At 39.6% G+C, this 15,307-nt stretch overlaps 1 protein-coding gene across 4 annotated transcripts in view; it reads left to right on the top strand.

Annotated features, from left to right (window-relative positions):
• Window positions 1-15,307, top strand: part of SIPA1L1 (signal induced proliferation associated 1 like 1) — a 223,719-nt gene that overhangs the window by 79,381 nt on the left and 129,031 nt on the right. For 3 of the 4 annotated variants that reach the window (XM_065635160.1, XM_065635164.1, XM_065635162.1), the window contains one exon: window positions 11,887-11,963. The exons of the other annotated variant lie outside the window; for it this stretch is intronic. The gene's annotated coding sequence lies outside the window, so the exon portion shown is untranslated. The remainder of the gene's footprint in view (window positions 1-11,886; window positions 11,964-15,307) is intronic. 4 annotated transcript variants of the gene reach the window in all.

Genomic DNA, 15,307 nt, shown 5'->3' on the forward strand with positions numbered 1-15,307 from the left:
ACTGAGTGCACTCTCAGCAAGTTTGCCGATGACACCAAGCTGTGCGGTGCAGCTGACACACTGGAGGGAAGGGATGCCATCCAGAAAGAACCTTGGCAGGCTTGAGGGGTGGGCCCGTGCAAACCTCATGAAGTTCAATGAGGCTGAGTTCAAGGCCCTGCACCTGGGTCAGGCAATCCCAAGCACAAATACAGGCTGGACAGAGAATGGCCGGAAAGCAGCCCTGGGGAGAGGGGTTTGGGGGTGTTGGTTGATGAGAAACTCTACATGACCCAGCAATGTGCACTTGCAGCCCAGAGGGCCAACTGTATCCTGGGCTGCATCAAAAGGAGCTTGACCAGCAGGTGGAGGGAGGTGATTCTGCCCCTCTACTCCACTCTCATGACACCCCATCTGGAGTCCTGTGTTCAGTTCTGGGGCCCCCATCATAAGAAGGGCACAGACCTGTTGGAGTGAGGCTAGGGGAGGCCACAAAGGTGATCAGAGGGCTGGAACAGCTCTCCTGTGAGGACAGGCTGAGAGAGTTGGGGTTGTTCAGCCTGGAGAAGGCTCTGGGGGACCTTATTGTGACCTTTCAGTACCTAAATGGAGCCTACAAGAAAGCTGAAGAGGGACTTTTTACAAGGGCATGTAGTGATAGGACAAGGGGTAATGGCTTTAAAGTGGAAGAGGGTAGATCTAGATTAGATATAAGAAATTCTTCACCATGAGGGTGGTGAGGCACTGGAACAGGCTGCCCAGAGAAGCTGTAGATGCCCCGTTCCTGGAAGTGTTCAAGGCCAGGTTGGATGGGGCTTTGAGCAACCTGGTGTAGTGGAAGGTGTCTCTGCCCATGGCAGTGGGGTCAGACCTAGACGACCTTCCAACCCAAACCAGTCTATGATTCTATGATTGAAACCACAAATTTAATATTCTTTTTCCTTTGTATTCTTTCTTTTATTTTCTTAACTCTGTTCTTTTTCCTTGAATTTCTCTATTGCTTTCCGGCATTGATTTTCTTTAGCATAACTTCCCCTTTTTACTCCTCTCTTCCTCCCTTCTAGAACCTGCACTAGAGCTCATTGCAGAGGCTGGCTGAGGAGAAGGGTTGAAGTTGCAAACCAGCTCACCCTTCCTTCCTTGAGAAGGTGAAACTGCTGCTTTAGCCTCTCTGAAAAGAAGCGACTATTGGGAGGAGGTTGGTTGGAAAGAGGATGAGCTGCAAAATGATGGGAGGCTGGGTGCATTCCCAGCTGGGATTAATTTAGAATCATAAGTTTATAGCATTCTTTAAACATTTACATGCTCAGCTGTGAGGGAGGGAAGGGGGAGATATGTGTGTTTCTTGCAAATCTTTGCATCTTGTATCTGTCCTTGATTATAAAAGGGAAGCAGTGGTCGACTTAGGCTGGAAATCTGAGAGAAAAGAGCAGGTAAAGGCAATGGCTATTTAATATTTCTGCTACAGAATTAAGTTGCAAGCCAAGAGCTCCCTCTTGGATTATTCTGCAAAGCAGTTGGCATTTCTTCATTAATTAAGGCTACTCTGGGTTTTTTAGCTTTGCTTTTATTAAAATAGCTTGGATGTGGAAAGGAACGCTGAGGCTCATCACTGTCTTTTTAGATACTTAAAAGATACTCAAAAGATAACTTTAAATATTTGGACAAACTGGATGCATTTTGTCATACATTAATATATTAACTGCTGTCTTTCATCCAGAAATCCAATGTTACAATTAGCTTATAGTATTCGGTCAAGTCCAAGTTCCCTCTAGCCCAGAGGTGCTGCCTCTGACAGAGCACAGCAACAGATGCAAATAGAGGAACGTAATACAGGTTTGCTGCTTTAGGCTCTTGCCCTTTCATTCTGCTATGGCTTTTTGTAACTTGGGAAGAGCAGAACTGCATTTACTACTCAATGTAGAAATTTCATACATTAGTGTGACAAAGGACCAGTGTTCTTTTCAGGAAAGATTCCTAATGTTGTCTTCTGTGGGGTGGTGGTTGGTTGTGGTGGTGTGTTATTAATTAATGGATACAGATAGCTTCGTAATCTTCAGTGTAATGAGTTCTGCAAGTAATTGAGAAATGCCAGGTAGTATTTGTAATGGATCTGGTTATCATATGTGATTATCTGCTTGGTAAAATCACTTAACAGTGGGTACTTCAGATCTGTGAATCATTCCAGCATGTAAAATTTTCCAGGGCTTGGGTCCCTGTATTCATGGTTCGGACTTAAACTTTCCTGTGCTTGCCACAGGTAAGTAATACCTCTACTGATAGGCCCAAAGGCATGCCTACTGCATTTTTATTACCTAGTTTTACTGTTACTCCATGTTCACCAAATAATATGGCTTTGCATTTCTCTAGTTACATACCTGCAGCCCATAGGAGACAGTGAACAAAATGGCCTTCGTGCACTGAGGTCATTTCTGGAATGTTCATCTGTAGAGCAAAGAGGATTGTGGCTGACCTTCTAACGTTTTTATGTAATCAGGATTTAAGCTCTTTTCTAATTTTACATATTAAATTAAAATGGAGATTTAGCCTTTCCATTAGATGAGTGAGTTCTGAAGCAAATCAATGTAAGAAACCTCTTCAGACCCCTAGGGCTTTACTGTGCATGCGGGAAATTGCAAGACTGTATTAATACATGCTTTGAAATTCTGGTACAGAATGTATCAACAAACATCACCATTAGACAAAATTTTGAGGTCCTACAAAAGCTGCTTTGTCTTTTATAGCCAAAGAACTACAGTTACTGGTTCTGCTGTTTCCTGTCAGACACTTTTTTTCCACCATAATTCCATTATGGCAAAAATGAAACATTTTCTTCCTTGTCCTTTGGTAAGCCGTAGAGAACTGACACCTTTCTCTTCCTTTTTCCAAACAGAACCAAGCCTCAAGGGTTTGGGCTTGGTGTTCCAGCTATGAGCCTTAGAGGGACTGCTGCCTCTCTTGTCATCTGAACTGCAAATACAATTTACCTATAAAATTATTTTATTCTGAGTTAATACCTATGCAGTGGTTATGCTCCAGTTCTAAATTGTCCACTGAAGCATTGAAATAGAACCTCTTTCTTGGCCTTTGGGTTGTCAGTGAAGCTCAGGATCGTCCTAATCATGGCCAATAATAATTCAAGTCTTCCATGCTTTTTGTTTCAGCTGATCAGTCTTTAGTCTGTATTTAACTGATCTGTCACATAGTTTTCATATTTTTTTTTATTTAATCTGTATTTGCATGCATTTTTACAGTTTAGCTTTGTGGCTTACGGTATTAGTTTATTTTTAGCACAAGTGCACTAGACCTGCAATTTCAGATTTCATGTTTTAAAACCAGTGTTTGGACAGTAAATACTTCTGACAGTGAATTACAGAAATATATTGAGACAATTTTGGTAGTAACTAACATCAAGAATCAGAAACAGCTATGTCAAAATGTTTTTGCAGTTTGTGGCAGAGGAGCATACATAAGTACATTTGATTTCAGCTTTATAGTGCACAAATGGAAAGTACATTAAAGCACAGAGGGCACAGAGATGTTACCTTGTATCATGTTCCTAAAATACTGTACTTTGTATTACACAATAAGGTGGTGTTCGGAGAAGTCTTGTTCCTGGTTTGAGCAGCTGATAAGCTCATATATTTACGATCCCCCCTCTCCCCCCCCTTTTTTTTTCCCTGTGTGGTGTGTGGTTTTTTTTTTTCTGCTCCAGAAGTAGGGGAATCTCCTAGCATTTTAAAATAATGATGAAAACACTGGAGGTAATGTACTGTTAGGTAAGTTTAAGCTTTATTTCAACGTACTTATTGTAGATTTTGAGCCTGGAGATTCTATTCATGTGATTATTTTCTTTTTCCCCCCTCTCTGCATCAGTGAGGTGCTGTTTAGAAAGCAGCTTGGCAGGTGGTGTGCTTTGGAGTGGTGTCTTTCCAGTGCTGGTTACAGCGCCTCAGCGCAGAAGGGCCAGTGCCTGTGCAAACCCGCACTGCTCTTGGTCCTTCTTTGCTGGTGCAGCTCAGTTACTGCTGGGCACAGCTTGCCGTTTCAGTGCTCGCTTTGCACAGTGGTAAATGATCCACGCTGTCCCCTAGTTTTACAGTAGCTCTTCATTTGTATGGTTAGTGAAACAATAACCTCGCATTCCTGCGTTTTTCTATGTGGCTTTTTATCGTGAAGTGTCCCGCTTGCCATGCTACTGACTTCTGTGCATCTCCACTTCAACTCCTACAGCCATTAAGAATTTATGGAAAGTAATTCTGTAAACTGTTTCTTCCTGCAAAGCAGTTGATAGTACACATAAAAACTAATCTGTGATCTAGTATATATTCAGGATCGATGTCCAGTATGTGTTTTTTGACTTTGTAAATACAGACAATTCAAATTGAAAGAAAAATAAATTATTTGTTCTCTTATTGGGTTGAGATATTTTTGATAGAGGAAGTTTAAAACAAACAAAACCCCTAATTTCTATGCTGGACAGAAATACTCTTACTTGGTGTGTGTATGTGCTCTTCATGTCATCTAGGCTTTCCTAACAGCTTTTGAACCTGCTGATTTCTGTCAGTTTGATAGATAGATACAAGTTCCAATGATGTTACATTCCAAATGGTTTGTGCAGAGTGGTGGCTTGACAGGAGAGAAATCCAATGTATTGCCCTGATGGGGTATAGTGTGAGCAGTTCTCAGGGAATGGAGCTGAAAGTATTAAATCGTGGAGATGGAAGATGCTTTGGAGCATAGGGCACAAATCAATAAGAAACTGAGTTTTGCTAGTCTTGGTAGACTAATTTTTATTACCTTGTTTTTATAATATTTTTACTCCATGATTACCAAATAAATTGGCTCTGCTTGTCATCTAGCATTGTTCTAGGATAGCTATGTAATTAGTATTTTTATTAGTGACAAATGTGGATGATCTTGCAGATGCTTTTATTATATAGGATATTGTTTAACAATAGGTAAATAAAAGTCCCTCAAATTTTGGGGACAAGAGTCAGACTGAATGTCAATTTGAAGAAAAACATATACCAAGAAATTACAAATTGTATTGATGATGCAGAGGCTACAGATTTGTCAGGTAGTAGTGAAACAGAAAATATTTAGAAATATGTTTTTATGCCTTCATCTCTGCATGTTAAGCAGAACTTGTGCTTTTTAAACAAAAGCAACAATTTTACTTGTCTTTAACAGTAACACTCATGTTGTGAGTTCACATTAATCAAAGATGACCCTGAGCATAAGACAGTGCTGTAAATTCCTTTGTTAGTTGGGGAAAGTATTTTGTATTATCATCTAGATTTAGTAAGTATTTTCTTAAGTCCCTTTATTAGGCTGAGGGTATTTGCAGTGTGTGTTTTAGTACATGAATTATATTGATAAGAGTATACAGGGTTGCCAGCAAGAACAGGAGAAACCTCAGCATCATTTACCTTTATCATAACAGCATGATCAGTATAAAATGTAACACATGGGCCAATATTTTGTGGTTTTCATATAAACCAGATGGTGCTTTCTTGTATTTGGACAGGTACAGACTTCTAAATCCAGTAATAAACTTTTATTTGTCAGAATGTGGTCTAATGTAAAATCATCTTTATTCTGAGAAAATACTTTGAAAAAGAAGCTTAACTATTCCTATCCCCATCCCCAAAACAAAAAGCAAACCCCAGTCCTATGGAGTTTTATTGATGATACTGTGAGGCCTCTGGCTGATCTTTGAAACTGAAATCCCTCATGATGATGTAGGATTTCATTTCTGGACTTCAGTAGATGTTTAGACAGCTGTTTATTCTCTAATGTGGCTTTTTCTTCTTTTTTTTTTCCTTATGTTTTGTGATTAAGACGGTGTATTCTTAAGGATTTACCCGATATGTAGAAAAACTGTTGTCTAAAAATGGAAATGTCGTACCAGGTGCCATGAGCTTGAAATTACACTGCTGATTTGCCACAGATTAATATTACTGTCTCTCTGAATTATTAGTCTCTCCATAGAAAGTGTCGGGGTTTTTTTCCTTTTAGCGGCATTGAGGCTTCACAAATTTCTTTCTCATACTTGGGACTTCTTGAGTGTGGAGACTTTTGGTAAATAAGATCGGTGTTGTGATATTTAAAAGCTCTCCACCATTTGTTCAGTGTCACAAGTTCCCAAACAATAACAAAACGTAGGAGACAAATACTTTGAGAATTGTTTTCTGATGGAAAATGCTGTGTTAGGGGAGAGAGATCAGTGTTCTATGGGGCAATGATTAACATTGTCACTGTTTCCAACTTTCCATAGTGTTTATCTCCCTTCAGGTGTAATGGTGCATCCCTGTTCAGGTAGATGTGTAACTTGTTTTCTTTTACTATGTTGTTTTATGTTTTTCTCCAACTTGTTTGTCAGATTCCTGATGTTTTCTCTGTTAATGCAGATGTTAAGGCAAGAGAGATGCTAAGAAGGTTTGTTTTTAAAAATTTTACAAAATCTGTTGTATACACCAAATGGTTAATTGGGGTATTTTGAGTTCCGCTAGTGTGCCTGAAAACACTGAATTCTGTCTATAATATCAGAGAAATAGCCCTTTTTTTGTACATATGCCAGCAGTTCCCTCCTTTCCTCTTGCAGTGCTGCAGGTACTTGTCCTGTAAGTGGAGGAGTTTTACATTCCTTCTCATATGTGTCTGTTGGACCCAGACTTCATGGTCTGGTTTCACAGATGATTTAGAATAGTTCTGGATATGTAATCAAAGTATTGCGATGTCCTTCAGCAAAGATTTTCACATGATATAAGGAGTCTTGGGTTTTCAACCTGCATTTTTAAAATGCTATTCTGGCTTTTAGATCTCTGAACTAGTAAATATGCATACATATTTTAAATGGAAAGGGAGAACGCCGTCTGTTTCTAGTTTTATGGCCCTTGTAAGTGTGTGTTTGCCGCTTGGTTTTCATCTACAGTTTCATAGAAACTAGCCTGTGTGTGTGAATAACTTACTATTATCAAAATTTCTGGCAGAAAGGAATGTTGAAGAAGAAACTGGGGTGGTGGTGCTGTAAAATCTAAACAAGTTGCTGAAAGTCTGAATTCTTTAAAAGGCTGAAAGATGGTGTCATACTTTGGTATGTGCTGTGGACACTTCAGCTCTGATAGATGCTCTGAGTCTGTACTGGTTTTAATACATGCCAGGTTTTGGTGAAATATGAGTTAGTATATCATTGCTGTTTCACAGGAAAGCTGAAAAATACAATCAGAGCTAAAATAAATGTGTGCATACACAACTAAAGTCTAAATTGTTTTATATTAAAGGTGTAAATGTAACTGCTTTCTAAAAGAAAGAAATCCTCACATTGAAGCTTGTTTTAAAATTGGGACAGCTTAGAGATGAATTGCTGAATATGAAAAGCAGTAGAATTAGTGTGAATATCAAGCATTAGTGTAGAGTGTGTAACTTAAACCTTGACACTTTTTTGGGAAGTGCACTAATGAATTCTATTTAACGTATTTAGTGTTAGTTTTACAAGAAGACCAAGAAAAGAGGAGACTAAAGTTGGAAGGAATTTTTCTATTTGAGGAGGGGAGTTGAAGGGGAAGAGAAATCTGTTCGTGTGTGGTGTTGCTTAAAATAAGTCTCAAAAATGAGTTTATGCATGAAGACCATTTTTTTAATACTGTAAACACTTCTTAGAAAACTAAATATACATAACTGTATTAAGAAGAGTTTCTGTTTTCAGCTACTGTCAGTGTGTTTTTAATAACCTTAAAACCAGACTTTAGGATCTAGTACCAAGAATATGTAAGAATGATCTGTGTGGTATTTCAAAGCTAGGACAATGGTGTTGAGTAAACTTGAAACACTTTCCCACCTTCCAGAATATTTGCCTTTTGGGAGCAACATCAGGTTTATGACAGGTTCTTTCCTGCTTTATTACTCTTTAGGTGGCTAATTCTGTGGAGAGGATGATTAATTTTCTCTTTCAGACTTACAGCATTTAGTTTTGTTTTCACCTACCTGCATGGACTTCTATCTGGTTGGCTTTAGAATCCCTGATTTCCCAAGCTCACTTGGAATGGGGATTGCCTCTTCGATACTCCTTGGAACTCCTGCCCCCCCCCAGTTTGGTAGCATTTGCAGATTCTTCAAGGGGGACTCTATTTGGTCACCCAAATTAATAATGAAAATACAAAGTAAACCTTGCTGCTGGTCAGGTTCTAGTTGGACTGACTTGAAATGCTTTCGGTTTTTTTATACTGAGCCACAGCTTTATTTCTCTGAAAGCAAATTTTCCAGTAGTTATGCTTATCTACACTGATTATTTTGGTTCTATGGCCTCCAGGTCATGTTGGACAGTGTCAGAAGCATCATTTACATAAACTGCACCTGCTGCTTCGCTAAGACATTTACCTGTGGGAGAATATTGTAGTGGTTTGGTGTGGCTTCCTGACAGTAATTTTTCTCCTCTAACTTAAAATGATTTTTACCCCACTTCTTTTTCCCCAGCAATATATCCAAGTCTTCCTAAGCATCAGAATTCCATTTTTTGTCTTACCACTTAAGTTGTTTCCCATTTCGCTACTGTTAAAGGACATGTACCTTGTTTCAATATTGTTCTGGGATCTCCTGTGTTTTAGTAGTTCTCAAAGTAGATCAGTTAATAGTTTAGAAATTATTTAGACTAGTTATTGATATACTCAAGTACACATTATTGTAAGTAGCTGGATTAAACTGTGTGTTAATTTTTGTAATTCAAATATCAGATTTTTTTTTTTAAAGGAGAATGTATTTTCAGTGTTACCTTTCCTGACTTTCTTGCTGCTTCCTTGTGGAGCTCTAGGGTGTTGGGGTCCCTCATCATCTAGACCAGATTCTAAAATTGGCTGGTGATACCATGTGCCAGCACAAGGTTAGTCGTGTCCATAGGCCTTGATGGCCTGGGTGAGATCCAGACTGAATGTGGGCTGTCCCACCCAGCCTGCTATTGAAAAGCCACCATTAAGTAACTCATTCTTAATGGATTTGAGAGAGGTGTTGGTATTTTTCAAAATTAAAATATAATGCTCCTCATTTTTTGTTGTGTGTGTGATTTGTAGCCTACTAGCCCCAAAACTGTCTTGCAGAGTTTTGTTGGGCTGGTATTTGACTCGGGAAGACTTGGAGGGAATAAGTAATTCTGTGTTGGTATGGCTAACAGCCTACTTGCGTGTATGATGTTTTTCTGTTCCAATCTGGCCAAGACTAGGATTGACTTAAAGGTCTTCTTGCCTGAGTCAGAGCAGTATAAAAGAGCATGGAAAAGGAGGTTCTCAGCTTGCAAAGATAAAAAAAAAGCCAGAAAAATGAGTGGCCTGTGTGACTATTTTTGTTGTACTATATCTGTCATTTGAGCAAACTTGCTGTAACTTCAGGAACATGCAGTATTGCTGGGTACCTTATAAATATACACTGTGATACAGATCTTGGGACTGCCTGGCTGATTGGTCTCCCACATGTGATGACCGGAACCACATAGTAAAGGACTATGGTTTGAAAAGTCTGCTCAATTATCCATAACACAACTACGTCTTCTGAAGGCTGAAGCCATGGTGACTGGAAATGATCTAGAAATCTCTAATGGCTCTTTTCCTAAATGGTTGCTGTTTGACAAACCTCTTCTGTGAATTACTGAACCAGTATTGAACATCCTTTGCTGGTCTTGCCAATTACACCACTCAAACAGCACACTAAAAAAAACCCTACTCCAAGAAGATACCGCATCTCTTGCTTTATTTAATTCTGTGAAATATGCTTTACTAGTAAAATCAAGGCATTAAAGAGCAACAGAAGACAAGCACATGCAAATTCAGTCTGGGTTAGTATTTTCTTTTCCATGTAGGTTTTCTGATAACTTGTACTTGATGCATGGGCTTCTGTTTAATCTGTTGTGTCTGGGAAGGCATTTTAAGTGCAAAACAAGTAGAAAATAATTCCAAATGACTGGAGGACTGAAAATGTAGTTGTGCAGCAGAGTGTTACATTAGTTTGCCTTTTTTAACCAGAAAGAAAATGTATAGATATTTGCTAAAAATAAGATTGCAAGTCCTAAACCAACAGAGTTGTTACTGACCTTAGGAAAATGTTACAGTTTTGAGTGAAGGTCACTTTTTCTATTTATGTTCTCTTTTCAACGCTAGTGGAATTAATCTTACTTGTGAACAACTCTTGAAATAATAAATCCTGCTACTCAAATTGTAGTTATAATAATTCTACTTTCTTGAAAGTCCCAAGCAGATTTAAAAAGCTAAACCAAAAACCTCAGCTGGTAAACCCATCAGAGAATAAAGTAGGCAGCTTAACCAATAGAAGTTGCAAATGGGAGGGGGCGGGGGGAGTTAAATATTACATCCTTGAGTTTGGCCTACACGTTATTTCACTGAATGCTTTTAAGCTGGTGCCCCATTTGGAAGGGGTGGTCCCTGTTTCCCTCGTCTGCTGGTTTGATGGTTGTTCCAGGGTCTTTCACCAGGAATCATGAGAGGGGGTGGGTGTGTGAAGTTTGAACTCCTGTGCACAGCACATGTGCTTGTATTGCCCTCTTAAGTACAGGGGGCATCTCTTAAGTGCCTTGCTTAGTTCAGCTAATCAAATATTTCATGGTGGGTTGTGTTGCAGCACAGGTTCTGATGCATTTAGATACGTGTCTCACATAGTATGAAGCTGTACAGTCTAGCTCTGGAAACTGTTATGTCAGGGTTCAGTCAAGATTTTTTTTACTAATTAAAAACGATCTTTTTCTGAGTGGCTTTGCCTGATGACTGATAGTAGTGTCTCTTCATTTGTCTGCCTCCAGCTGTTGCCCTCTCCTGCCCTGCTGAACAGAAGGCAGAGTTGCTCGTCAGTCAGTCCTTAATCTGCCGAGGTTTGTGGCAAGTCTGCAATGGTGATGGTTTGCCTTAAATGCCTTTCTGAAAATGTTAGTGCCATCTTGACTCATTGGTCAGCGCCCTGGGACTTGCAGTGCAGGGAAAAAAAGAAAGTTTTTTTGTTTAGCTTAATCTGCAGTCATTTAGATGAGTAGCTCTAGTGCTCCCATCACTTGGAACTTAGAGAGGGGCTGTCGTTCTGTGAAAGAGCTGTTGCCTTTTACGCACTTTTTATCAAAGACGTTTAACTTGGACACGTTTCACACACTCAGTTTAAGTTTGCTGTGCTGGCAGCTAGGCTTGCTGGAGAACCCCTCATTTGCTTCACAGACGGTTTGTAGCACTGGATGGACATTGCGGGGGCTGGCGGGGCTCCTGAGCTTTCCCTGCTGTGTGGCTGCCGTGCCCGAGCGCGTCTTCTCCTCGCATCGCCTTCCTCTGAAACATCGGCCTCTCTGAGCTGTGGGTCTCCGAACTGAGAGCGCAGGGACAATCTGTTTCAGTACTGGTGGTGCTGTCTGTGCTGGCATCCAGCGCAGAGCCGAGGGAGGAGGTGATTGTGATTCACATACCAGGAGGCTGAGGAACGGAAAGGAAGATGATGGTGCTGGGCTGGGAGACAGAGGGCCGGGCACTCGGAGGGGAAGGAGGGGAGACTGTAAGAGCCAGAGACTGTTTAAAAGAAAAAAGGGAAAGAAGAGGGAGGGAACAGGACTAGTAAAGGTGGGAGGAGTTGATTTATAAGCAGTGAGCAAAAATGAGTAGCAAAAGGATGTTCCTGAAGAGAGGGAAAATGCAGGTAATTACTTGTTTGATTTTTAAAAAGTGCTGGATGGCTTGGACATTTCTTCTGTGAAAGTATAGCTGTTTGATACTGCTGAGATTTTTGTGGCAGATGCTCTCAGCAGAAGGTTCTTTTTAAAGGAATATAATTCTCTGACTCTTTGGCAATCTAGATCTTGAATTAGTTAAATCTGAACAAGAATATTTTATCTGTATATTTTGTTTAGTTTTATCTCTATTTTACCAGCTGCTGTGTCTTTGAAGAGAGATTTCCTGTGCCGTTCTTCAAATGCCTGTGATATTTCCAAGAGGAACCATCTTTCTGTAAGTGGAAGTCTTCTCTATGAACATAAAAATCATAATATGAATTAACTGAATGTATTGAAAGGAATACGGGTGTGCAGAGAAGTCTGTACACTTTAAAAACTGGATGGTTTTAGTACATAATATAGTTTTCATGATTCATAATTGAGAATAATGATATTGATCAGTGCTCAGGGAATTTCTTTTTTTTTGCTGTGGTCATTTGAAATGAATGGTACACTTCTATTATAAGCTTAGAGAGTGATAATAAAAGCAGTACTTGTCTCTGTCAACATTTGTGAAAAACAAGTCTCTGGAGATTTCTGAATGTTTTGTTTAATGATGAGAATAGTAAATCTGTCCTGTGTAGTGTCTGGGTGAGCTGTCTTATATCAAAATATTATTAATTGATTTTTATACTTTACAGCTGTGTTTTGGGAATAAGTACTGGAATGAAAGCCAAAAGCTCCATTCTGTATTGTAAGAGCCATTTTGGAGAAGAGTTGTGGGATTGATTTATTTTTCTGGTTTAGAAATTTTGAGCAGGAGGAAAAGGGAGGGACTTGCGCTGCCTGCTTAACTTGCCAGCAGTCTCAGGAGTTAGATCATCACAGGAGTACAGCTAACCAGATCTGTGCAAATATCTGGGTATATGAAGATAAGCACTCAGCGAGATCTTCATTTGCACTTAGATCTTTTATTAAGATGGAATTGTGGAAGTAGGGGTTTACTGAGATTGCTGAAGAACTGTGTATTTGCTTCTTTACGTATGAATACTGTGAAGGCCAGTCTTCAGAGCTTCTAGAAATACTGTTGGGTTTTTCTGTGTGTGTGTGGTGGGGTTTTTGTTGTGTGTTTGGTTTTTTTTGTTTGGTGGTGTTGTTGTGTTTTTCTTTTGTTTTTTCTTCAGTTCCTGAAACATTGTGTTTTGTCTTTGTTTTGAAACTCATAATGAGGTCAGCAATAGTCAGCAGCTGCTGAGATGGTGTTGGCAGTACATGGTACAGTGTGGATAAAGGACTATGCATGCCTATAATAAAGCTTGCTGCAGCTTGATTAAGAAGAATTGTGAGAGTTTTCTCCCCAGTTTAGAAGCATACATTTTTCAGGGAAATAAACAGCTTCACAAGTAGCTGTGCAACAGGAATTTGTGGGGTAAGTCGACTCTTAGATGTGTTTTGCCATCACAAGGAGGCATTCCTTTGAGTGTTGTAATGCAGGCTAATTTCAGTTTAGTTGAGCCATGAGTTTTCTACATGCGTGTGTTTTATTTTGCCTTTTATCCTCTGACTTACAAGGCATACATGCGTTTTTAAAAATCTTTAGGATATAGTAAAGTTTATTGAAAATGTCTGTAAACTTGAATTACAGCTGGTGGTTTTGCAGTACCCTGAAAGATTGAAGTCTTGTTTCTGCTCCTCTTTCTTCTGTTCCTCTCCCTAGTTCTCACCATCAGTTGATCTGCTGCATCATCTCAGCAAAAAGAGACTGATTTACTTTTTATTACTGCGTTCGTTTTCTACTGCTTTGGAAGCCGAATGTGTTTGTAATGTGAGGAGATGACTGTAGGCCAGAAATAGAGACGGGAGGAATGGAGGAGACGGGAGCATTTGGTCTCCCTGTTCGTGACAGTGGCAGGACGTCAGCTGGGCTGGAGCTGTCATGTTAAAACACAGCCTCGGGCTCAGTGTCAGCCCCAGCTCGGTCCTTAGGAGCCTCGTAGATGTCAATATCTGTTTTGTCCCTCACACAGGCTGAATAGATCAATGGGGTGGCATTTGGACAGCTCGAGACTATAGACACATACAATCGACATTGTTTTGTAGTGCAGGAAAACATGAAAGTCCGGGAGAATACAGCTGTGTCTTTTCCCACTGTAAAATAATTCTCAAAAATGTGCTGCAGCGCATTTTAGGACACTTTCCAGATGAAACATTGAATTCTATGGAATTATGGCTATTAAAAGTTGCTTGTAGTACCATAATTATTTCCTTTTGCGTGTGTGTGTTGTGACATAGGTATCTTGTGTTTCCCCAGCTGCTATATGCTCATGGAAGAGTCTTCCCATTAGGACCCCATTGTGGTCTCTTGAAAATAATAGTGTTTATCTGATTAAAGAGCAACTCCTTTATGGTAGGTTGTCCCTACTGAGGATATGCAGCATGCACTGGAGAAGGGTTTTCCCTTCTTTCCTCTTTAGCCCTTAGTTTTATCCTTTCTGAAAGCCAGAAAAATGGTGCTGAGCTGTGAGGAGCAGGAGACAAATATGGCCAAAGTTTGCTGCGATGTGAGAGGGAAGACAGGTCTGAATGTGAAGGTCTTGGGAACTGTGGTGGTAATGGATTGATATTGTGCTGCTTCAAACATGGATCGAAACATCTGTGGTTCTGTACTGTTTTTGTTCCTACCTTGCATTATCAACTTCTACCCAATTGTGTTTTTGTACATGTGCTAATGTTTGGAAAGAATTATGTGAATGAGTGTTTCTTTAACTGAAAGAATAGTGGCTGTTCTTCATACTAAGTTTTGCATAGAAAAAGAATGGAGTGTTTGTTTGTCTTTTACTAAAAACAGGCCCTTATATTAATCCGTTAATAGGAAGGATTTTCATATACTACAATGCAGGTAACAAAAACAAACTGAACAGTTTGTGCAGCACCCGTAGCTGAAAACTAAATCTAAGTGGCCTAGAGAATAGTTAAGGAGTAGGACTTGCCTCTCTAAAACTCAGAATCAGTTTGCAGACTGCTCAAAATGGGGGAAAACGATAGACTATCTGTACTAGCTATCCTTTGAGAGGGAGCTGGCCCATGGTTATGGAAGTGGGCGTATGAATTTAGTATTCATAGTAGTGGTACCATAAAAATGCCAGTTGCAACCTCTATTGCTTTCTACATAATTCAAATTTTAAAATTCTCATCAGGCTTTTGGTGTAGGGAATGAATGACAAATATAGATGGCTTACTGCAGAAACCTCTTGATGGTAAAACCAGCAAATAGTAGCAAGATTATTGAAGCCTCCAACACAGAAAATTTCAACCTTTTGTCTCATCTAAAAAACCCACAAACAAACAAAAACCAACAGAACCCAAAACCACAAACAAAACACCCCATTAGTGACAAAAAGTTGAAACCTTAGTGACCAAATTGCTCATATTTTATGTAAAAGGATTTAATAGTATTTCAAGTGATCTGGTTTTCAGATGTGGAAGTATAGGGAATGATTTATGTGAAGGAACTTGAACTGGGAGAGGATTTGACAAAAGGTTTGATTTTTGGTGCATCCAACAAAAACTGCAGAGCTGCTTTTTCTTCCACTTGCTTTATGTGAACACTCCGTACTTGTACCAAAACTATTTTGTTTT

Source organism: Caloenas nicobarica, chromosome 5, assembly GCF_036013445.1.
Source record: "Caloenas nicobarica isolate bCalNic1 chromosome 5, bCalNic1.hap1, whole genome shotgun sequence".
Lineage (NCBI taxonomy): Eukaryota > Metazoa > Chordata > Aves > Columbiformes > Columbidae > Caloenas > Caloenas nicobarica.